Below are 24,590 nucleotides of genomic sequence, written 5' to 3'. Positions count from 1 at the left end.
TGAAGAGTCAGTATTTTCCCCAATGTATGTTTTTGTTGCCTTCGTCAAATATCAGATGGCTGTAAGCCAGAAGGGTGATTTCTGGATTCTCTATTCTGGTCTGCTGGTCAGAGTGACATTTTTTATGCAAGTACCATGCTGTTTTGGTTACTATAGCTTTGTAGTGTAATTTGAAGTCAGGTAGTGTTATTCCTCTGGCTTTAATGTTTTTTTTGATCAGGGTTATTTTGGCTATTCAAAGTCTTTTGTTGTTCCATGTGAATGTTAAGATTGTTTTTTTCCATTTCTGTGACGAATGTCATTGGTATTTTGATGCGGATTACATTAAATCTGTAGATCACTTCGGATAGTGTAGACATTTTCACATTAATTCTTCCAATCCAAGAGCATGGAATATCTTTCCATCTTTTTGTGTCTTCTTTAATTTCTTTCATACTGGTTTGTATTCTCATTGTAGAGATCTTTCACCTCCTTGGTTAAATTGATTCCTACGTATTTTATTGTAAATGGGCTTACTTTCTTGATTTCTCTTTCTGTTAGCTCATTATTGAAGAATACAAATGCAATTGATTTGAGGGCATTTATTCTGTATCCTGCAACATTACCAAAGTTATTAACCAGCTCTATGAGTTTTTTGATAGAGTCTTTAGGTTTTTCTATATATTAGCATCATGTCATCTGCAAATAAGGACAGTCTGACTTCATTTTTTTCCAGTCTGGATTCCCTTTATTTCTTTCTCTTGCCTGATTGCTCTGGCTGGTACCTCCAGTACTATGTTAAATAGAAGAGGTAAGAGTGGGCATCCTTGTCTTGTTCCTGTTCTTACAGGAAAAGCTTTCATTTTTTCCCCATTCAGAATGATACCGGCTTGTCATAGATGGCTTTATTGTGTTGAGATACTTTCCTTTTATACCTAATTCGTTGAGAGTCTTTATCATGAAGGGATGTTGAATTTTGTCAAATGCTTTTTCAGCGTCTATTGAAATAATCATATGGTTAATCATATGATCTTTGTCCTTGAGTTTATTGATGTGATGTATCACATTTATTGACTTTCATATGTTGAACCATCCTTGCATCCCTGGGATGAATCCCAGTTGTTCATGGTATATAATTTTTTCATATGTTGCTCTATTCTGATTGCCAATATTTTGTTGAGGATTTTTGCATCTATGTTCGTCAAGTATATTGACCTATAATTTTCTTTTCTTGTGTTTTTATCTGTTTTTGGTATCAGAGTTATGTTGGCCTCATAGAATGAGTTTGGGAGAATGGCTTCTGTTTCAGTTTTTTGGAACAGTTTGAGGAGAATTGGTATTAATTCCTCTTTAAAAGTTTGATAGAGTTCAGCTGTAAAGCCGTCTGTACCTGGGCTTTTATTTGTTGGAAGATTGCTGATTACCACTTCAATCTCCTTGCTTGTTACTGGTATGCTCAGGTTTTCTATCTCTTCTTGGTTCAGTCTTGGTAATTTATATGTGTTCAGAAACTTATCCATATCTTCCAGGTTTTCATATTTGTTGTTGTACAGTTGTTTATTATAGTCTCTAATGATTCTTTGCATTTCTGTGGTATTGGTTGTAATGTCTCCCTTTTCATTTCTGATTTTTATTTGGGTCTTCTCTTTTTTTTTTTTTTTTTGTTAACCTAGCAAATGATTTATCATTTGGGGGGTCTCTATTTCATTTAGTTCTGTTCTGATCTTATTTCTTTCCATCTACTACCTTTAGGATTGTATTGTTGCTGTTTTTCTAGTTCTTTGAGGTGTAGTGTTAGGTCGTTTATTTGAAGTCTTTTCATTCTTTTGATGTAAGCATTTATTGCAATAAATTTCCCTCTTAGTACTGCTTTTGCAGTATCCCACCAGTTTTGGTATGATGTATCTTTATTTTCATTAGATTTAAGAAATTTTTTGATTTCCTTTTAAATTTCTTCTTGGATCTGTAGGTCATTCAGAAGCCTATTGTTTAGTTTCCTTGTATTTTTATAGTTTCCAAGATTTTGCCTGTTATTAATTGCCAGTTTTAGTCCATTGTAGTCTGAAAAGATACTTGGAATGATTTCAGTTTTTAAAAATTTGCTGAGAGTAGATTTCTGACCTAATATGCAATCTATCCTGGAGAATGCTCCATGTGCTCATGAGAAGAAAGTGTATTCTGTAGTTATTGGGTGAAATGTTCTGTATATTTCTGCCAGGTCCAGTTGTTCTAAGGTGTAGTTTAAATCCTGTGTCTCTTTGTTGATTTGTTGCCTGGGAAATCTGTCCCATTCTGAGAGAGGTACTCAGGTCGCCCACTATTAACATATTAGGCCTATTTCCTACTTTAGGCCTAAGAGTGTTTGCTTTATATATCTGGGTGCTCCAGTATTGTGTGCATACATATTTATGATGGTTATGTCTTCTAGCTGGATAGACCCTTTTAACATTATATAGTGGCCTTCTTTGTTTCTTTTTATGTTTTTTGGTTTAAAGTCTATTTTATAAGATATAAGAATGGCTACCCCTCCTTGGTTTTGGTTTCCATTTACATGGTATATCTTTTTCCGTCCCTTCACTTTTAGTCTGTGTGTCTCTATAGGTGAGATGGGTCTTTTGAAGTCAGCATATACTTGGGTCTAGACACAACAATCAATCAGTTTGTGTCTTCTGAATGGGGAGTTTAATCCATTCACATTTAGGGTGGTTATTGACAGGTATTGTTTAATTCCTGTCATTTAATTGCTTTTTGTTTAGATGTTTTAAGTATCTTTTGATCCTTACATCCCCTTTTATTTCTCTTCTTCAATGTTAGTTGGAAATTTGAGGTGGCATGATTTAGCTTCTTTCTCTTTCTCACTGGCATTTTTGTTTTAATGGCAGGTTTTTCTCTTTCTTGTGTATTCATGAGAGTGATCATCATTATTCAAATTCCAGATGAATGACTCCCTTGAGAATTTCTTGCACGACTGGCTCTGTGGTGGTGAAATCCCATAATTTTTGTTTGTCTGGGAAATACACTATTTCTCCCTCATTTCTGAAGGAAAGCCTTGCTTTGTATAGTATTCATGGCCAGCAATTTTTTTCTTTTAGTATTTTGAATATATCATTCCATTTTCTTCTGGCCTGTAGGGTTTCAGATGAGAAGTCTGCTGTTAGTCTGATGGGGGTTACCTTATAAGTGACTTGATGCTTTTCTCTTGCTGCTTTTACAATTCTCTCTTTGTCTTTGAGCTTTGCAAATTTGACTATAATGTGTCTTGGGGAGAATCTTTTTGGATTGAATCTGTTTTGGGACCTTTGAGCTTCCTGGATCTGAAGGTTTGTATCTTTCCCTACACCTGGGAAATTTCCTGTTATTATGTCCTTGAATAGGTTTTCAATACCCTTTCCTTTCTCCTTCCCTTCTGGAAAACCCACAATTCAGATGTTAGAGTGCTTGAGGTTGTCTGCTATCTCTCTTAGGTTTTCTTCATTATTTTAAATTCTTTTCTCCTTTTTTTTTCTTGTCTGCCTGGGTTATTTCAAAAAGACCATCTTCGAGATCTGAAATTCTTTCTTCTGCATGCTCTAGCCTGCTGCAAGCTCTGTGGTGTGTTTTTTATTTCATTGAGTGAATCTTTCATTTCTAGGAGTTCTCCTACACTCTTTTTTAAGATATTAATCTCTTTGTAAATTTCCTCCTTCATATTCTAAATATTTTTTCTTGTTTCATTGTGTTCTCTAATTGAGTCTTCTTTTATCTCTTCAAGTTTTCTTAAGGTTGTTGCTTGGAATTCCTTTTCAGACATTTCAAAGATTCCCTGTTCTATGGGGTCTGGTATTTGAGTATTACTGCATTCCTTCAGTAGTATCATATCTTCTTGTTTGTAGTTATAGTATTTTTTCATTGATGGCTGGTCATCTGGTAGAGGACTTGCTTCTTCTCTTACTTTGGGGTTGGCTGTGAGGATAAAGATTTCTTCCTCTATTTGTAGGCTGTACTGGTGACTCTTCTTGTATCAGTGTAGTCAAGTGAGTGGCAGGTTGCCTGTGGATTGGTCTTGGCTGCTACTATGTTGGTGAACTGTCCTTGTAGTGACAGTAGGTGTGGCAGTGGCTATATTACACACCACGTTGGCTCCTGTTCTGAATTTCCCTGGCTGTAGATTGAACTTCGGGTACTGTGTGGGGCTCGGCTCACCTCATTGCCTGCAGGAGCTGTGGGAACTTCCCTCCAGAGCATTAGACTGAGCCCTGGTGCCATGCAGGTCTTGGCTCACCTTGGCAGCTGCTGGGGCCTATGGGCCCTTCCCTCCAGGGCCTTAGACTGAGCACCAGACAGGCAGTTTTCAACTATGCCTTAGCCTTCACTTCCTCCTTGTGCAGAGAATGAATGCCAGCCAACAGTGAGCATGAAGAACTTTCTCATTACTTTATGGAGCATGTGCACAGCACTATAAATGTTTGTCCTTCTAGATTTTCAGGAATATTTTGGAGATTTCCAAAGTCCCTTTTGACACCTCACTCCCCAGCTTTTCCTTTTAAGCTTTTTAATTGGTTAGCCAATTGTCTCCCCCGTTTGTATTTCACTACCTCAGGGCAGACCTGAAGATAAACAATTGTCTCCAAATATTCTCAGCAAAATTTCCCAGGGAAAAAGGCTTTTTGTACTAGGTGATCTCTGTGTCAGATCTAATAAAGATAGCCTTGCAAGTGAGGCCTTCCAGGGAACCACCAGACAAATCAAATCACCACGATTGTGTAGAAATGAGGCTTTGAAGGAGCTCCAATTCTGTTCTGCCCCATCTAGTGGCTGCTGAGATGCTGGCTTGCCCTGTGATTGGAGGCTACTTGTTTTCAAGGCTACAATGGAGATAAAGATAGGATATAAATAAGGATGAAAACTGCTAGGAATCTCATTGTTCTCACTGGGATTAAGCCATTTTCTTGAATAAAATCTTCCTAGCTTTCTGAGAGCCTTTTGCTAATTTCCAGAGAGATAAAAACATTGATTCTGACCTTTTTTTTTTTTTTTTTTTTTTTTTTTTTTGGCCAGTTTCCTTGTTGCTTTTGTGGAAGAGAGAATTTTCAGAGGTTCAAATTCCATCATTTCTTCTGATGTATGGTGATGGGAATGATTTTATATATATAACAAATGCTTTCTCTCATCCTATATAAGAAAGACAAAGAAATTCTGTATTCATTCCTATCATTTGCCCACATCCTCTCATCCTTAGAAGGTCATCAATTATTATTTCAAAAATCATTATGAACTCATTAATTTCATCCTATTTAATGTGCTTCAGTCCATTGAAATTCCTATAATTATTGTAGCTCAAACTGTAGCTTTGGCCAGTGGGAATTTCTTTAAGTTGGCTTCTGAGTCATTTTAGCATGACCCTAGTATTACTTAACAGTTTCCTTTATAGACTATTACAATGTTTCAGGTTCATCTTGTTCATTCCTGCCTCAGACCTGGAATCGACTGTTTTCCCATGAGCCCTGTTTTTTTTTAACCGACAATGATATTACAAAACCAAAATCTTGGCAGTAGGGATGCTCACTACTAATAAATTAATAAATGTTTCTAGGCCTTTTCAGTGGAAAAATGAAGGAAATACATATTTAAAGATAAAATAATTCGTGTTTTCAAACTGATATTTCCACATTAAACTCAAAACTACAGGGTTTGTAACCTCTTCTTTATTCCACGTGTATATCCTTTCTTCCACACTAAGAGTTTTGATTTTCTCATTGACACAGGGATGATACACTTAGAATAGACTTTTCCAGCATTTTATTCATTATAGCCCCCAAACAGCCTTATTATACATTTTTCTTAATAGCCCCAAAGAAATATTATTTTTTAATATTTATTATTTATTGTTAGCACATTCATTATTACAAACAGTGATTTTTCTTTATGTTCTTTGCCCAACCTGTCGCTCCCCAAACCCACTCCCTTCTTGCCCCACATCTCTAGTATCCTTAGTTTTGTTCAATGTATTATTGTGGCCTTGTCTGCTCTTTCCTTCTTTCTCTCATTCTCTCTTTCTCTCATTCTCTCTTTCTCTCTTTCTTTCTTTCTTTCTTCCTTCCTTCCTTCCTTCCTTCCTTCCTTCCTTCCTTCCTTCCTTCCTTCCTTCCTTCCTTCTTCCTTCCTTCCTTAGCCCCCAGTTATGAGTGAGAATATGTGGTATTTCTCTTTCCTTGTCTGGCTTAATTCACTTTTTAATTTTCTCCAGAATCAACCATGTTGCTGCAAATGGCAGAATATCATTCTTTTTTATGGCTGAGTAGTATTCCATTGTGTTTATGTGCCACATTTTCCTTATTCAATTGTCTGTCAAAGGACACTTCAGTTGGTTCCATATTTTGGCTATTGTAAATAGAGCTGCGATAAACATGGGAATACAAGTATTCCTTCAACATGATGATTACCATTCCTTTGAGTATATAACCAGCAGTGGGATGGCTGGGTCATATGGCAGTTCTATCTGTAGTTGTTTGAGGTATCTCCATACAATTTTCCATAATGGCTGCACCAATTTACAGTCCTGCCAACAGTGTGGGAGGTTTCCTCTTTCTCCACATCCTCACCAGCATTTGTTATTCTCTGTCTTTTGGTGACTTGTGTAAATGGGCTTGCTTCCTTGAATTCTTTTTCTTCTAGTTTGTTCCTGGAGTTTAAAAATGTTACTGATTTTTAGGTGTTGATTTTGCATAGTGCAACATCACAGAAATTGTTAATCAGCTGTAAGAGTTTTTTGGTAGAATCTATAGGTTTTTCTATATATGTGACCATGTCATCTGCAAACAAGGACAGTTTGACTTTCTCCTTTGCAATCTGGATGCCCTTTATTTATTTCTCTTGCCTGATTGCTCTGACTAGTACTTCCAATACTGTGTTAAAAAGGAGTGGTGAGAGTGGGCTCCCTTCTCTTGTTACTGTTCTTAAGGATAAAGCTTTCAGTTTTCCCCCATTCAGGATGATATTGGAGATTGCTTTGTTATAAATGGATTTTATTGTGTTCAGATAATTTCCATCTATAACTAATTTGCTGAGAGTCTTTTTCATGAAGGGATGTTGAATTTCGTTGAGTGCTTTTTCTGCATCTATTGAGATAATCATGTGGTTTCTGTCCATGATTTTGTTGATGAGGTGTATCACATTTATTTACTTACATATGTTGAACCAAACTTGCATTACTGCAATGAATCCCACTTGATCATGGTGTATAATTTTTTTGATGTGTTGCTGTATTCTGGTTAATAATATTTTGTTGAATATTTTTGCATCTATATTAATCAAGGATATTGGCCTGTAATTTTCTTTTTTTGTTGTACCTTCATCTGGTTTTGGTATCAGGGTGATGCTGGCCTCATAGAATGAGTTTGGGAGTATGGCCTCTGTTTCAATTTTTTTGCAATAGTTTGAAGGAAATTGGTATTAATTCCTCTTTAAAGGTTTGGTAGAATTTAGTTTGCATGGCATAACTTTTGCCATCCCTTCACTTTTAGTCTGTGTTTGTCTTTATAGGTGAGGTGGGTCTCTTTAAGACAGCATATGGCCAGGTCTAGTTTTTTAATCCAGTCAGTCAGTCTGTGTTTTTTGAATGGGGAGTTTAATCCATTTACATTTAGAGTTGTTATTGACAAGTATTGCTTTACTTCTGTCATATTGCTTTTTGATTTTTGCTTTTGGGTTTTTTTATTATTATTTAGATTGTTTAAATATCATTTGTTTCTTCTCCTTTTATTTTTCATTTTCAATGTTAGTTGGATTTTTGAGGTGACACGATTTAGTTTCTTTCTCTTTTTCATTTTCATTTTGGTTTTAATTGTGGGTTTTGCTCTTTCTTGTCAATCCATGATAGTGATTATCATTTTTCAGATTCCAGATGCAGGACTTATTTGAGAATTGCTTTCAGGGCTGGTCATGTGGTAGTGACCTCCCATAATTTTTGTTTGTCTGGGAAATAACTATTTCTCCCTCATTTCTGAAGGATGATCTTGCTGGGTATAGAATTCATGGCCAGCATTTTTTTTTTCTTTTAGTATTTTGAATATATCATTCCATTTTCTTCTGGCCTGTAGGGTTTCAGTTGAGAAGTCTGCTGTTAGTCTGATGGGGATTACCTTATAAGTGACTTGATGCTTTTCTCTTGCTGCTTTTACAATTCTCTCTTTGTCTTTGAGCTTTGCAAATTTGACTATAATGTGTCTTGGAGAGAATCTTTTTGGATTGAATCTGTTTTGGGACCTTTGAGCTTCCTGGATCTGAAGGTTTGTATCTTTCCCTACACCTGGGAAGTTTCCTGTTATTACGTCCTTGAATAGGTTTTCAATGCCTTTTCTTTTTCTTTCCCTTCTGTAATTCCCATGATTCAGATGTTTTTGTGCTTGAGGTTGTCTGCTAGGTCTCTTAGACTTTCTTCTTTTTTAAAATTTTTTTCCTTTTTTTTTTTTTTTTTTGGCCCTCCAGGGTTTTTTCAAAAAGACCGTCTTCAAGGTGTGAAATTCTTTCTTCTGCTTGCTCTAGCCTGCTGCTTAAGCTTCCCATTCTGTTTTTTATTTCATTTAGTGAATCCTTCAGTTCTAGGAGTTCTGTTGCATTCTTTTTTAAGGTATTAATGTCTTTGTAAACTTTCTTCTTCATGGTCTGGATTTTTTTTCTTGTTTCATTGTGTTCTCTAATTGATTCTTCTCTTTTCTCTTTGAGTGTTCTCAATACCAGTGCTTGGGATTTCTGGTCAAGATGGTGTAATAGATGGTCCCCACCATCACTCTCTCCCACAAATCAACCAATTTACAACTATAAAAAAGCAATGACAGCCAAGCTGGGGCTGCTAGAGCTCAGGAGAAGAGGAGAAGAGACCTATGCAGTGCATGAAGGTGGGAGAAACCACAATGAGAGAAAGAAAAACCACTCTGACTGTTTCAAATTCCAGCCATTTCCATGCTGGAGCTGCTGAGCACACAGGGCAGAAGCTTGCAAGAAGCCACATCTGTGCCTTTTGGATGAAGTTGCTTGGAGGCAGCAGGGGATAACAGGGCCTTGGTGGCCCCCAGGCCAGAAATACCACTAATAGGATTCCCATGGACCCGTATAGGACCAAAGAGCCACAATAACTAAAAAAAAGGAGCCACTAAGAGGCTGGTGAGTCATCTCAAGGTACTGGAGCATAGCCCATCCCACAGGATGTGTTTGGAACATGGCCTGTGGGGAAGACTGGCCCACTGGGGGAACACTGGGGCACAGTAAGGACAGCTGGTCTGGCCCCCAATCAGCATAGGACCACTCAGGGGAGACTGGTCAGGAATATAGAATTGCATGGTATGAAGTTTGAAGAAAAGACTCAGGCCCAGACCAGTGTTTCTATACAACCCAGGGGCACCGTATTTCACTAGAACCAGAGATATCTATAAAGTCAACCATTAAAACCTGAACTGCACATAAGTCCTTCCTTAGGGAATCAGCAGCAAACAGCAATTTAGCTCAACCACAGAGCTCAAGTACTAGTCCTCATAGAAAATTCCCCCATTTTAGAAGTAAACAAAGGAGAGCAAATTAGTTCCAGTGCAGAGTTTAAGTGGTTAGAACAGCAAATAATCCAACATAGAACTGAAAGGAAAAACAAAGCACCCACAAACAGAGACAAAGTTTGATATTAACTAGTAAAGGTCCCATTTACCAAAGAACACCTATAACACCTAGTAGGACCAGAAGTTCCCTGAGCTACCAAACCAGAAAGGGGAGAGGGCCATGGGTCACAGCCATGCCCCCTGACACCCACAACCAGTCCCAAGGCTCTCGGCCACACCCCTCTGACAAGCACAACCACCACAGCAAGGACCACTGCACCACCACAGGAAGTGCCCCAGGGTCTCCTGAGCCTGGATGGTGAGGGCCACAGGCCTCAGTCACACCCCCCCAACACAAGCTACCAGTCCAGCAATAACCACCAAGCCACAGCATAAAGAGTACCAGGTTTCCAAGCTGGGGTGGTGGGAGGTGAGTGCTTTTGCCTCACCCCCATGACATCTGCACCCAGCCCAGCAATGACCAAGACAGTGCTGGGAGCCCCCCCATTCTCCCCTGTGGGAATTTGAGAGGTACCAAAGGCTTCAATCCTGCCCCTCCTCCTTTCTCCTTCCTCCATCACATTTCCTTCCCCTTTCCCTCTCCCCCTCCATCCCAACTGCTCTGCAACAACATCATACAATATAAAAAGATAATATTAATAAAATAAAATTAAATTGAAAAATCAGTGCTCAGATTTCCTTTTCAGATATCTGAAGGGTTTCCCACTCTATGGGGTCTGGTACTTGAGAATTACCTTATTCCTTTCGTGATGTCATATCTTCTTGTTTATTTGTAGTTCTAGTAACTTTTCATTGATGTTTGGTCATCTGGTAGGACATTTGTTTCTTCTATTACTCTGGAGTGGGCTATGAGGGGAAAGACTTCCTCCTCTATTTGTAGGCTGCACTGGTGACTCTTCTTGTATCAGTGCAGTTGAGTGTGCAGTGGGCTGTCTCAGCCCCATTCAGTTGGTAGCTGGGCCTCTTCAGGACTTGGGCGTGGGCCTGCAGCTGTGTTAAGTTCAGTGCACAAGAGTTTGCTCACCTGTGCACATGCTCAGTCAGTGGGCAGGACCCTCTGTGGCTCAGGAGTGCGTCTGCAGCTGTGTCAGGGTCAGTGTACAGGATCGACAGTCATCTGGGTGCCTGCTAGGTTGGTGGACAGGCCCCTCTGGGGCTCGGGCATGGACTGTGACTGTATTGGAGTCAACAGGTCAGACTGGTGCTCACCTGGGCATCCGTTCAGTCAGTGGGCAGGCCCCTCTGGGGATCACACATGGACCTGTGACTGCTTTGGCCCCTCCTGTCCCCATGAAACTTTAATACCACAGATGTACTTTATATCTGTTCCTGCTCTGTATGTATATCTATGCTTTATGTTTAACAAGTTGAAGAATTTTTTCACTCCCCCAAAATTATTTTTTGCCCTCTTGGGGTCAATATTAGCCACATTGGGAATACATGGCTTAGGATATCCTAAATTACTCATTTGATTTTTCCACATAATACACACAATAATATGTGCATAACAGTACTGTTACTGCCTCTACCAATGTGATTAATTCAAAATAGTTTGAAGATTTTGCATGTGGTAACCCCTTTTTTCTCCTATATGTTTTGATTGAGCTATACCCAAAATGCCTCATTATATAGCCATATTTTATTCTTCCCCTTTTAACTCTTACTTAGACTTAATTCTAGGAGTAACCATATATTTAATGCTCGCCACCAATTCTTATGTTGATATCCATCTAGAGATATCTATCAACCTCTTGGTGTCTGAAGTTGATTTTTCATTATTTTTCTCAGTTAAGTCTTATGGAAACAATAGTCTTTTAGTTCCTACATATTGTTAAGTTTGTGCCTTTTATACAGTAAGATCAGCTTTGCTGGATATAAAATTTTTGGCTCACATTTTCTTTATTTGAATATCTTTAAAGTATTACTCAATTATTTTGTGACATACAGCATTGCTGTTGAAAAATCTGATAACAATCTGGTTTTATTTTTATTACAAACATCTACAGGTTAACAAACTGAAAAACCTAGAAGAAATGGATAAATTCCTGGATATATACAACTTACCGAGGTTGAGTCATAAAGAATTAGAAAATCAAAACAGACCAATTATGAGTAATGAGCTTGAGGCAGTGATAAGATCTTTCACAGACAAGCAAAAACCAAGAACAATTCATCACTACTAGACTGGCTTTACAGTAAATGCCCAAGGGAGTCCTACACCTATCACCATGAAAAGACAAACAAAAGGTAAAAGTCACTGGCAAAGCAGGTGAACAAACAGGAAAGAAAAAAGGAATAAAACCTTATCACTACAGAAAAACACCAAACTGCAATAATAATAAAAGAGGAAGAAAGGAACAAAAGATACACAAAATAACAAGAACAGTATCAGGAAAATGGCAGGAGTAAGTCTTCATGTATCAATAATAGACTATAATGTAAATAGACTAAATTTCCAAATTAAAAGATATAGACTGGATGAATGGACAAAAAACAAGATCCCACTATGCTGCCTTCAAGAAACTAACTTCACTTTTACTTCTTTTCTTATTTTATTTTATTTTATTTTATTGGTGGCTGGCAGGTCCAGAGATACAAACCCTTGAGATTGATGTTATCAGCTCCACACTCTACCAGTGAGCTAATTGGACAGCCAACTTCACCTTTAAAGCCATACATAGACTGAAAGTGAAGGGATTGAAAAACATATTCCATGCAAACAGAAACCAAAAGTGAGCAGGGTTAGCTATCCTTATATCAGATAAAATAGACTTCAAACCAAGGAAAGTAAAAAAAGATAAAGAAGGTAATTATGTAATGGTAAAGGAATGAGTTGAACAGGCAGATATAACAATTGCAGAGGCTGGAAAGTGAAGGGGAAAGGAGGATAGTGAGTGATTGCCTAGCAGTACAAAAGTATGGCTAGATAGAAGGAAAAATGTCTAATGTTCTATAACATTGTAGGGTAATTATAATTAACAACAATTTATTATGTAGTTTCAATTAGCTAGAAGAGAAGATTTTGAATGTTTCCAACACAAAGAAGTGGAAAATGTTTGAGATAATGAAAAATAAATCAGTGGTTGCCAGGATTTTAGGGGATAAGAGACAGAGGAGAGGGACAAAGAGATGGGGCCCAGAGGATTTTCACAGCAGCGAAACTTCTGTATAATGCTGTAATGGTGAATACATGACATTATGCATCAGGCAAAGACCATAAAACTGTACAATATAAAGAGGGAACCCTAGATAAAGTCAATTTAATAATAACATATCAATATTTCTTCAAAACTGCAACAAATGTACCACACTAATGTAACATATCAATAATAGAAGAAACAGTACATGTGGGTAGGGGGAGGGTATGGGAACTATCTATACTTTCTGCTCAATTTCTTTGTAAAACTAAAACTGCTATAAAAATAAAGAAAGGCTTCCAGTCAAGATGGCAGAATAGATGGCCCCTAGTGTCTCTCTCCCACAAATCAACAAATGTCCAATTATTAAAAAGCAACAACAGAAGGCCCGAGAACTGCACTAGAACAGGCAGGAGCTGTGTGTAGTGGGACCACCAGCCCAGGCCAATGCCTGCCACCCAGAGAGGCCTGAGAGCCACTGGGCCCACACACCCCAAGTCAGCCATGCTGGAACAGGAAGGAGCCATGCGGCCCCCAGACCAGGCCAGTCCCTGCCACCCAGAGAGACCCAAGAGCCACCAGGCCCACATGCCCCAAGCCAGCCATGCCAGAACAGACAAGCAGCATGGGATCCCCAGCCCAGGCCACTCCCCACTTCCCACTTCCCAGCATTGGCAGCCCCTTCAGGATCCAGGCCATACATCAGGGTGGAATGACAGGACCATGATTCCCCCGGCCACAATGACTAAACACCAAAGGAAAGATAGCAGAAATATGAAAAATCAAGAAAGTATGACACCACCAAAGGAAAATAATAACTCTCAAGCTCTACACGCTATTGAATAGGAAGTCCTTGAAATAACTGACAAGGAATTTCAAGCAACAATTATAAGTAAACTAAATGAGATACAAGAAAACTGACTTAGACAACACAATGAAATGAGAAAAATTATACAGGACGAGAAAGAAGAAATGTATAAAGAAATAAGTGCCCTAAAAAAGAATGTAGCAGAGCTTGTGGAGCTGAAGGATTCATTAAGTAAAATAAAAAACACAACAGAGAGTTTAACCAGCAGGCTAGAACAAGCAGAAGAGAGAATTTCTGACCTTGAAGACAGGCTGCTTGAATTAACACAGGCAGAACAAAAAAAAGAAGAAAGAATTTTTAAAAATTGAAGAAAATCTAAGAGAGATAACAGAAAACCCTAAGCATTCAAATGTCTGAATCATGGGTATTGAGAAGGGGAGGAAAAAGGAAATTGTATTGAAAACATATTAGATGAAATAATAGCAGAAAACTTCCCAGGTATAGGGAAAGTCATAGATCTTCAGAATCAGGAGGCCCAAAGATCGCCAAACATATTCAACCCCAAAACGTCTTCTCCAAGACATGATATAGTCAAACTGGCAAAACTCAAAGACAAACAGACAATCTTAAAAACTGCAAGAAAGAAGTGTCAAGTCACCTATAAGGAAGCCCCAATCAGACTAACATCAGACTTTTCATCAGAAACCCTAAAAGCCAGAAGAGAATGGGATGATATATTCAAAATACTAAATGACAAAAATTGCCAGCCAAGAATACTTTACCCAGCAAGGCTATTCTTCCGAAATAAAGGACAAATAGTATATTTTTCAGACAAATAAAAACTGCAGGAGTTCATTACCACACGACCAGCCTTACAGGAAATTCTCAAGGGAGTACTGGGTTTGGTAACTGAAAAACAACCATCACTGCCATGAATACTCAAGAAAGAAGAAAACCCACTGGTATAACTAAAATGCTAACAATAAAGAGAAAAAATAGTTTATCTACCACCCCAAGAAACCAACAAACAGAGAAGACAAACAGAAAATCAGAAAGAAAGGAACAAAAGATACTTAAGACATCTAAACAAAAATCAATAAAATGATAGAAGCAAATCAACACCTTTCAATAATAACTCTAAATGTAAAAGGATTAAATACCCCACTCAAAAGACACAGACTGACTGACTGGATTAAAAAGATGGACCCAACAATAAGCTGCCTTCAAGAGACACACCTCACCTCTAAAGACACACATAGACTAAGAGTGAAAGGATGGAAAAAGATACACCTTTAAAATAGAAATGAAAAATGCACTGGAGTAGCTATTCTTATATCAGATAAAACCGACTTTAAACCCAAAACCATAAAAAGAGATAAAGAAGGCCACTATATAATGACAAAAGGATCTATCCATCAAGAAGACATAACAGTCATAAATATATATGCACCCAACATCAGAGCAGCCAGATTTATAAAGCAAACACTATTAGATCTAAAGAATGAGATAGGGATTTTCAAGATGGCAGTGGCTGCGGCAGTTGGCACGGAGTAGCTGAGGTGGAAAAGGCGGTCACTGGTCCTCAGGCAGCCGGGAAACTTGTGGACCTTCCTCTTGCCATCTCTTAAGGAAGGACTGCTGCTGGTGGCTGGTCGTGGGGGCCGACTGCCACTTTGCCCTCAGCAGGAGAGGCTGCCTCATTTACAGGCAACAGCTTTGAAGAATGGAGCAGGAAAAGAACTGTTTCTTAGCTGCAAAAGCGAGTCTCTAAACAGGGAACACGGCGCCAGGGCTGCTGTGGATGCAGACAGGATCCCGGAGGCCGGGGCTGCACTGAAGGTGGCCAGCTGTCCTATTCAGGATTCGAGGTTTCAGACCAGCATAAAAGAAGATTCCTGGGAGTGCCTGAGCCACGCCGTGGGACCGAGCAAGCAGCCCGAGGCAGCGGGAACAGGGAAGGCAACAAACAAGAGTCAGAGAGTGAACGCCCGACCTGACACAGCCCTGTGAGTGACCCCTGACCCGGCCCCACTCGGGGGGAGGCTGACGCCGACCCAGCTTCCGCCTGCATCACCAGGATACTCACCGCCCCGCGGCTGCCTCCATTTTCCCAGGAGGTGGCAGCTCCGCCCGGCTCGGCTCCTCACTGAGCCTTCCTACTTGCTTGCCCCGGCGCGGGGCTTCCCAGGGCCTGCGGGCTGCCCTCCCCTCCCACTCCCTCCACGGTTCTCTGGCAGGGCTGGTGGCGTGGGGCATCCCCGGCCAGTGTTGGGAGGGCAAGGAAGTATGGGCGGGGCTGACTGTCACTCCACCACACCCTGGAATCTGGCCCCCAGTAAACTTTCTGTTACTGGGAGGCAGATACCATCTCTGCGGCCACCAGTTCGGAAAAATGCCTAACCAATTTCTGGTTGGGAACAGTGTGGTAGGAGAGTTCCCAAGTCTGCTTGAACCTGCCGGAGAGCGGATTGCAGGCGGGCGCTAGACTCGGTCCATGCCGGGGGAATACGAAGGTGAACAAGTCCCAAGAAAGAGCTACAGTGCTACAAAGGCACCCAGAGCGACCGGTCGTCTGTGCCTAGCAGAAACCTGGTAGACTTCCTAGGCGAGGCAGTGCCGAGCAGGGGCTTGAAGGCCCAGCTGATAGACGAGGGTTGCAGAAGACACGCCCCAGACCAGCCCAGTGCACACAGAGTGGGGAGACGTGCGGCCAGGGAGGCGGAGACTCGACAGAAACCACACACCCTGTGGGGTCACTGCTGCACGATCCAACAGCCTGGGCAAGAGCACACGGAACAGAGAGAAGTCCTGCACGGGAACTTAAAGCTCAACAGAGATCACACACCCTGTTGTATGTGATCCAGCAGCCCAGCAGAGTCCAAGTTGACCAGAAAGGTGGCTCCCCGGAGAGGCCCAAGACCCGAGGCAACCATACACACAAGGCACTAGAGGCCAACTGAGAAGTCACGGAGGTAGCCATACGAAATTGGCAACCACAGCAACATCTTAGTTAGTCAATAGTCTCAAACCAGTGGACTGTGAAACCCCTGCCACAATGAATAAACATCAAACAAATATACCAGAAATACAAAAAATCAAGAAAGTACACCACCAAAAGTTAATAAATCTCAAACTCTAGATCCTATAGAACAAGAAGCTCTTGAAATAACTGACAAGGAATTTCGAGTGATAATTCTAAGGAAACTGAATGAGATACAAGAAAACACAGCTAGACATCATGATGAAATGAGGAAAAGTATACAGGATCTGAAAGAGGAACTATACAAGGAAATCAATGTCCTGAAAAAAAAATGTAGCAGAACTTGCTGAACTGAAGAAGTTATTCAGCGAAATTAAAAACACAACGGAGAGTTTAACCAGCAGGCTTGTCGAAGTTGAAGAGAGAACCTCTGAACTTGAAGATGGGCTGTTTGAAATAACACAAGCAGACAAAATAAAGAAAAAAGAATCAAAGACATTGAAGAAAATCTGACAGAGATATCAGACAACCTTAAGCGCTCAAATATCCGAGTCAGGGGTATACCAGAAGGGGAGGAAAAAGGAGATTGCATTGAAAACATATTCAACAAAATAGTGGCAGAAAACTTCTCAGGTATAGGAAAAATCACAGATCTTCAGATCCAGGAAGCTAAACGATCTGTAAATGTATTCAACCCAAAAAGACCTTCTCCAAGGCATGCTATGGTCAAATTGGCAAAACTCAAAGACAACGAGAGAATCTAAAAAGCTGCAAGAGAGAAGTGTCAAATCACCTATAAGGGAGCCCCAATCAGGCTAACATCAGACTTTTCATCACAAACCCTAAAAGCTACAAAGGAATGTGATGATATATTCAAAACACTAAAAGACAAAGATTGCCAGCCAAGAATACTCTACCCTGCAAGGCTATCCTTCCGAAATGAAGGGCAAATAGTATATTTCTCAGACAAACAAAAACTGCGGGAGTTCACTACCACACGACCACCCTTACAAGAAATCCTCAAGGGAGTACTGGGTTTGGTTCCTGAAAAATAACTACCACTGCCATAAAAACCCAAGAAAAATCAAAACCCACCAGTATAATAAAAATGGCATTCATGAAGAGAAAACAAGCTCCCACCAATAAGTGAGAACATGTGGTATTTCTCTTTCTGTGCCTGACTTGTTTCACTTAATATAATTCTCTCAAGGTCCATCATGTTGTTGCAAATGGCAGTATTTCATTCGTTTTTATAGCTGAGTAGTATTCCATTGTGTAGATGTATCAGAGCTAAGTAGGCATTTCTCTAAGGAAGATATACAAATGGCCAACAGACATATGAAAAAATGCTCAACATCACTCAGCATCCGGGAAATGCAAATCAAAACCACATTGAGATACCATCTAACCCCAGTTAGGATGGCTAAAATCCAAAAGACTATGAACGATAAATGCTGGCGAGGTTGTGGAGAAAAAGGAACTTTCATACATTGTTGGTGGGACTGCAAAATGGTGCAGCCTCTATGGAAAATGGTATGGAGGTTCCTCAAACAATTGCAGATAGATCTACCATACGACCCAGCTATCCCACTATTCGGAATATACCCAGAGGAATGGAAATCATCAAGTCGAAGGTATACCTGTTCCCCAATGTTCATCGCAGCACAAAGGAGAGAGGCACTCTTTTGGGCAGAGGCTATAAGAGCCTCTGTGTAATTTCTATAAAAATGCTGATGGCAGAAGGATGAGGATGATAAATTCACATTTTCAGTGGCAGTGCTCAAAAAGCACTCCTGCCATGCTTGCTCAATATATTAAGACCCCCTTCCAGCCCTCAGCCACCCTCTTATCCCTTTGTTCCCCTCACATGTAGATGAGCAGAAGAGCCAGGGGCTGGCAGGTGTAGATGATCTCATAGTGCCCTGCATATCCCACTCAGTGACCTAGTATTTTTTTGGTACTGGTATCTGTCTTGCCCATGCCATGAGAGCAGAAATCACATTTATCTTGCTCACTGTTTGTATTATTTTCTAGGGCTGCCATAACAAATTACCACAAATTGAGTGGCTGCAAACAACAGGAATGCATTCTCTCCCGGTGCTGGAGGCTGGAAGTCTGAACTCAGTATCACTAGGCCCACATCAAGGTGTCAGCGGGGCTGCGCTCCCTCCGGAGCTCTAGGGAGGAATCTGTTTTTGCCTCTTTTCACTTCTGGTGGCTGCCAGAGGTCCTTGGCTTGTGGCTGTATCATTCCAATCTCTACTTCCATTGTCAGATCTCCACTGACTCTGACCTTCCTGCCTCCCTCTTATAAGGACCCTTGTGATTACACTGGGCCCACCCAGGCAATTAGGATAAGCTCCTCCTCTCAAGATTCTTAATTTCACACATCTTTGTTAAGCAAGGTAACATTTACAGGCTCCAAGGATTAGTATGTGGATATACCTTTGGGGCCATCATTCAGCCCACTACATTGCTGAATCACCATCAGTTCCTGGCTCATAATAGGCACCCAGTAAAACTGTGTGATGTCAGTGGATGAAAGAATAAAGCAATGAAGATGCAGGAGTAGATAGGGTCATTTAGGAAGAGAGTGCTGGGAGAGAAGAGAGCTCACAAAGACAGCCTGTCATAGTGCCTGGCCTAGTACCTCCAGGGCCAGACTGCCTGTATTTGTACTCCAGCTTCGCCACTCAATAGCTGTGCAATCTTAGGCAAGTTGCTTAACTTATCTGTACCTCTGTTTCATCATCTGTAAAATGGGCACAGTAACACACACCTTGTAGAACTATTGTAAGCATTATATGAGCTAATGTGTGTAAAGCTGTCAGACTAGTGTAGTGCCTGGCATGTTATCTTATATTATTAACTATCCCCAGCACAGAGCACAGGGCCAAGCATGCAAAAGATGCTGAAAAATGTATGTTGAATGAAATCGGGAAAGAAGGCACACACTCTGTCTTCCAGACACTCTTGGATTTGTAAAGATTTTGGAAAAAATCTTATGATGGCTATAATACCTAGCAGAATGTGAAAAGTACCCTAAAGGCCGTGGTCGTGGGGGTGGGGTGCATGAGGATCTGAGAGGGAAACATGACAATTAGTGGCCCTGGGAAGGCTTTATGAAAGTGATGGCCTCTGAGATGGACCTTAAAGAAACTGGTTAGATTTTCACAGTGGCCGCAGGGGCATTTCAGGTGGAGGATCTACTTGAGCAAAGGGGTGGAAATAATAATGCGTGGGGCACGTCTGCTTTAGCTGGAATCTGGACAATGGGTAGCAAGGGAAAGGAAGGGAAACATGTAAAGGTTGCTTAGGCTTAGGCTGTGAATGGCCTTAAATGCCAGGCTAACTAGTTAATCGAGTAGGCAACAGGAAGCCTTTAAAGATTTTTTAACTCAGTAAATTACATAACCATAAGTATGTCTTAAGAATACTGGTTTGAAAACAATGGGTTGGACATAGGAAGAGGCAAGGGAACTAGAGAGGTTGCTACTGTATTACACTAGGAAAGGGGCAAAGGAGCTGTAACCCAGAGTGACATCAGGAGGGACAGAAAGGAAAGGAGGACTACAACACATGGTTCAGGGATGAAACTAATAGTATTTAGTAGCAAGGAGTGGGGAAAAAACACAGATTCCAGGCTTTCTCACCCACTATCTGTGGGACTGAGGACAATTTAACTTTTCAGTGGCTCAGTTCCTCTTCATCTGTAAAATGGGGCTAGCTGCCTCAGTGAAATGTGAGGCATCCAACCACCTGGACTACTGCTGTAGTCCGTTTTTGTGTTGCTATAACAGAACACCGATGACTGGGCTATTTATAAAGAAGAGGTTCATTTGGCTCATGATTCTGGCGCAGCTGCACCTGGCACAAGCCTCAGGCTGCTTCTACTCATGGCAGAAGGCGGCAGGGCAGCCAGCAGGCGCAAGGAGACCACATGGCCAGAGGACGCAAGAGACAGGGAAGGGAGGTGCCAGGCTCCTTTGAACAACCAGCTCTAATAGAACTAATAGAGCAAGAACTCACTCACTAGTGTCCTGCTCCAGGGCATTAATCTACTCACAAGGGATTTGCACCCCATGACCCAACACTTCCGAACACTGCCAAGTTGGGGATCAGATTTCAACATGGGCTTTGGGGGGCAATAGATCCAAACTATATCATTCTGCCCCTGATCCCCCAAAACTCATGTCCTTCCCACATACAAAATCAAATCATTCCGTCCCAATAGTTCCAAAAGTCTTAGCTTGTTCTCACGCTAACTTAGAAGTCTAAAGTCTCATCTGAGACTCAAAGGCAAAACTCTCCTTCCAGCTGTGAACCTGTAAAAATCAAAACCAAATTCATCTACTTCCAAGATACAATGGTGGAACAGACATTGGGTGCACATTCCCATTCCAAAAGGGAAGAATAGGCCAGAAGAAAGGAGAAAGAAACCCTAAGCAAGGACAAAACCCAAAAAGGCAAACATTAAATCTTAAAGCTCCAAAATTATCTCCTTCGATTCCAAGTTCTGCCTCCTGGGCACGGTGGGAGATTTGGGCCTCCAAAGCATTGGGCAGCCCTGCCCCCATGGCTCTGCCAAGAGCAGTCCACTGGGTTGCACTGGTGCCCAAGGCTTTTCCAGGTGGGCATTGCATGTTGCCAATGGCCCTACAGTTCTGGGGTCCTCGTGGCAGCCCCAACTCCCTTGGCTCTACTAGACATTGCCCCGGTGGGGGCTCTCTGTGGCGGCTCCAACCTCACATTTCTGCTCAACGTTGCTCTCTCTAGTTGATGCCTTCTGCAGTGGCTCCGCCGCTGTGGCAGATCTCTGCCTGGCCTCCCATACATCCTCTGAAATCTGGTGCCATGCCTCCGCCAATCTCGTGTTCCGCTGTCCTACAGACGACACCACGTGGACGCTGCCAAACTAGGCTTACCACTTGCACTCTCCAGAGCTGCAGCATGAACCATACTTGGGGTGGCTTGAGGCAAGGCTGCTCTAGCTAGAGCAGTGAGGATGCGGATGCTGCCCCCATGCGGCGAGCACTGTCCCAAGGCAGCTCAGGGCAGCAGAACCTTTCAGTCCTCATAGGCCTCTGGGCCTGTGATGAGTGGGGCTGCCTGGAAGACTTCTGAAATGCCTTCAGGGCCCTTCTTCTCGCGCTGTCTTGGCTATTAGCACCTGGATGCTTCATAGCCATGCTAATGTCTTTCGCAACAAATTCTTCCTCTGCACACTTGGATTCTTCTGAAAATTCTCTCTCATTCTCTACCACAGGACCAGACTGCGGTGAGTTTTCCAAATTTTATGCTCTGCTTTCCTTTTTTTTTCTTAATTGACCCATCATAACTGTATACAATTATGGAGCACAATATGATATTTGGGTGCATTCATACTGTGTGCAATGGTCATATCAGGGTGATTAGTATATCCATCACCTCAAACCTTTGTCACTTCTTTGTGTTAGGAACATTCAACATCATCTTGACTAGCTTTACAAAGATACCCAGTGCTTTGTTGTTAACTGTAGTCTCCCTATATTACTATAGAATACTCGATCTCATTCTTCCTATCTAATGTTTTGTACCCACTGGCTACCCTCTCCCCACTCCCCTTCCCTTTCGCCCAACAGTCTTTAGTAACCACTATTCTACTCTCTACTTCTGTGAGATCAACTTTAAAAAGTTAGGGTTATTCCACATATACACCTTGCATTTGTTTTTTTAAGATTTGCTAGCATTTAATCAACCTCCCTTCATGTGACACCTTACATTCCTAATTTAGAGGTGTAAAACTTACATTTCTCCTTTGAGGGTATAGTGGATTGAATTATGTCCCCCCAAAACTATTGAAACTTGAATTATCTCCCAAGTTTTAAGAGGGTGGGAAACCCTATTACGGCAATTGGATGATGGAGCCTTGAAGAGGTGATTAGATTCTGAGGAACATGCCCTAATGAACGGATTAATAATGGTGGTCGGGGCGTGGTCTTGAGGGCTTTAAAAGGAGAGCACATGAGAGGTTAGTCTCTTTCTGCTCCACCGTTTTCTGGCATGTGACACCCCTGCATTGCTGTAAAGCCACCACCAAAAAGACCCTCACTTGATGTGTTCCCTGGACTTTGGAGCCTCTGAAACTGTAAACAATAAAGTTCATTCTTTTACAAATTACCCAGTTCCACGTATTTTGTTATAATCAACAGGAACAGACTAACACAGGGTGAATAATCAGTGTCCCAGTAGCTAGTAGTGAGAAGGCAGCACAACATAATGAAAGACTGAGCACAAACCAATCATAGATTCACATCGCAGTTCAAGCATTTAGTAGATGACGTGCACCTGGTTTCGTTGTTGGGCTCCTGCTGGTCAGGTAGCATGATGTTTTTATGTGACCGGCTCTCAATGAAAGCCTCACACGCGGAGGCTTGAACAGTCTTCCCTGGACAGAGACATTCTGCACATGTCTGGACGGTTTGCTGCTAGAGAGAAAGCACATCTCGTGTGGTCACACATAGGGAAGTACTCAAAAACCTGTGCTTGACCTCTCTGCGTTTCTCCTGATACATATGCTGTTTTCTGTTGCTGTTGGTCTGTATCATTTTGCTGTAAAAAACCTTAGCTATGAGTATCACCTGTTATTGAGTCTTGTGAATCCTTTTAGTGAATCAGCAAACTTGAACATGACCTTAGAACCTAGTACATAAAAAAAGGAACAGGGGACTAGTACAGTGCCTGACAAAGAGTACACATTCAATATGTGCTGTCTACTGGCAGTTAACTTATGCCCGATTGACGTGCATGGGACAAACTGCACTCTACTAGATTATAGGCTGGCAACTCAGAACTTGGCCTGCTTTTCTCAACCATGCCCTTGGGAGAAGGCAAGGATAACATTTCATCAGTGGGGAAGTTAGAGGATATAATTCCAAGGTTCTCCCCAGGCCTCTCACCCACTGCTGATTCAGAGTGGGGAGGAGCCATGTGGGAAAATGGCTAGATGAGCAGACCTCCAACTGGAACCTTCCGAGAGTGCACACCAGGGCAGACTCTTTTATCCTTTTGAAGGGAACAAAAAGAACAAAGAGCCTTGTTTAGAGTTATGAAGATTAGAGCCCTGAGACCAATATCATGGAGCTGCAGGCGCGGTGCTGCCAGCTGGATCCTCACTTTAGGTAGCAGCCACCAGAGGCAGTGGCGTTAGAAGTGGTTATCGGGAATTTCCCCAACTCAGCCAGAAGCAAACACACAGAGTAATAGCTCATTTGGACTGCTATAACAAATACCATAAACAGGGTGGCTTATAAACCACAGAAATTTATTTCTCACATAAAATGGGGAAATCCAAATCCAGGATCAAGGTATCATTAGACTCAGTGTCTGATGAAGGCCAGCTCTGTGGTTCATTGATGAAGTCTTTTCACTGTGTCCTCACGTGGTGGAAGGGTCGAACTCTGGTCTCTTCAGCCCCTTATAAGGAGACTAATACCATTCATGAGGTCTCCACCCTCATGACCTAATTACCTTCCAAAGACCCCACCTCCTAATGCCATCACGTAGGGAATTAGGTTTCAGCACATGGATTTTGGGGGAACACAAACATTGAGTCCGTAGCACAGAGCTATTTCCAACAAGCACTGAGTATGCAGAAAAAGAGACAGTCTTAAACTGTGAGGACTGCGCGTAAACATTAAAAAATAAACTTAATTGGATTGGGACTTCAGCTGAGAGCTAATCCAAGGGGAGGAGTCCAGTGTACCCACTCTGCAGTTCTTTTCCAAGTTTGTGAGTGTATGTTTATGGTTCCCACCTGAGAGACCAGATCTAAGTAAGATACATGAAGAGTCTTGTGCCTCTAAAATGCAATGATGATTACAATACTAACTTGTTACATCATGTATTTAATTGCTATTTTTTAAATAAATTGCCTCCGAGAAAGACAGAATCTCAATAGTGATCTTGGGGCTGGCTCAGTTGGTTAGAGGATAGCCTTATAACACCAACGTCATGGGTTCGGATCCCAGTACTGGCCAGCCACAAATAACAAACAAGAAAACCTAAAAATCAATAGTAATCACAGTGAATTTGCCTTCTATCAGCATCTTAAGGGATGG

The sequence above is a fragment of the Cynocephalus volans genome, chromosome X, assembly GCF_027409185.1.
Source record: "Cynocephalus volans isolate mCynVol1 chromosome X, mCynVol1.pri, whole genome shotgun sequence".
NCBI lineage: Eukaryota > Metazoa > Chordata > Mammalia > Dermoptera > Cynocephalidae > Cynocephalus > Cynocephalus volans.
The sequence above is the reverse complement of the archived record's forward strand: the minus strand, read 5'-3'. Positions refer to the sequence as shown.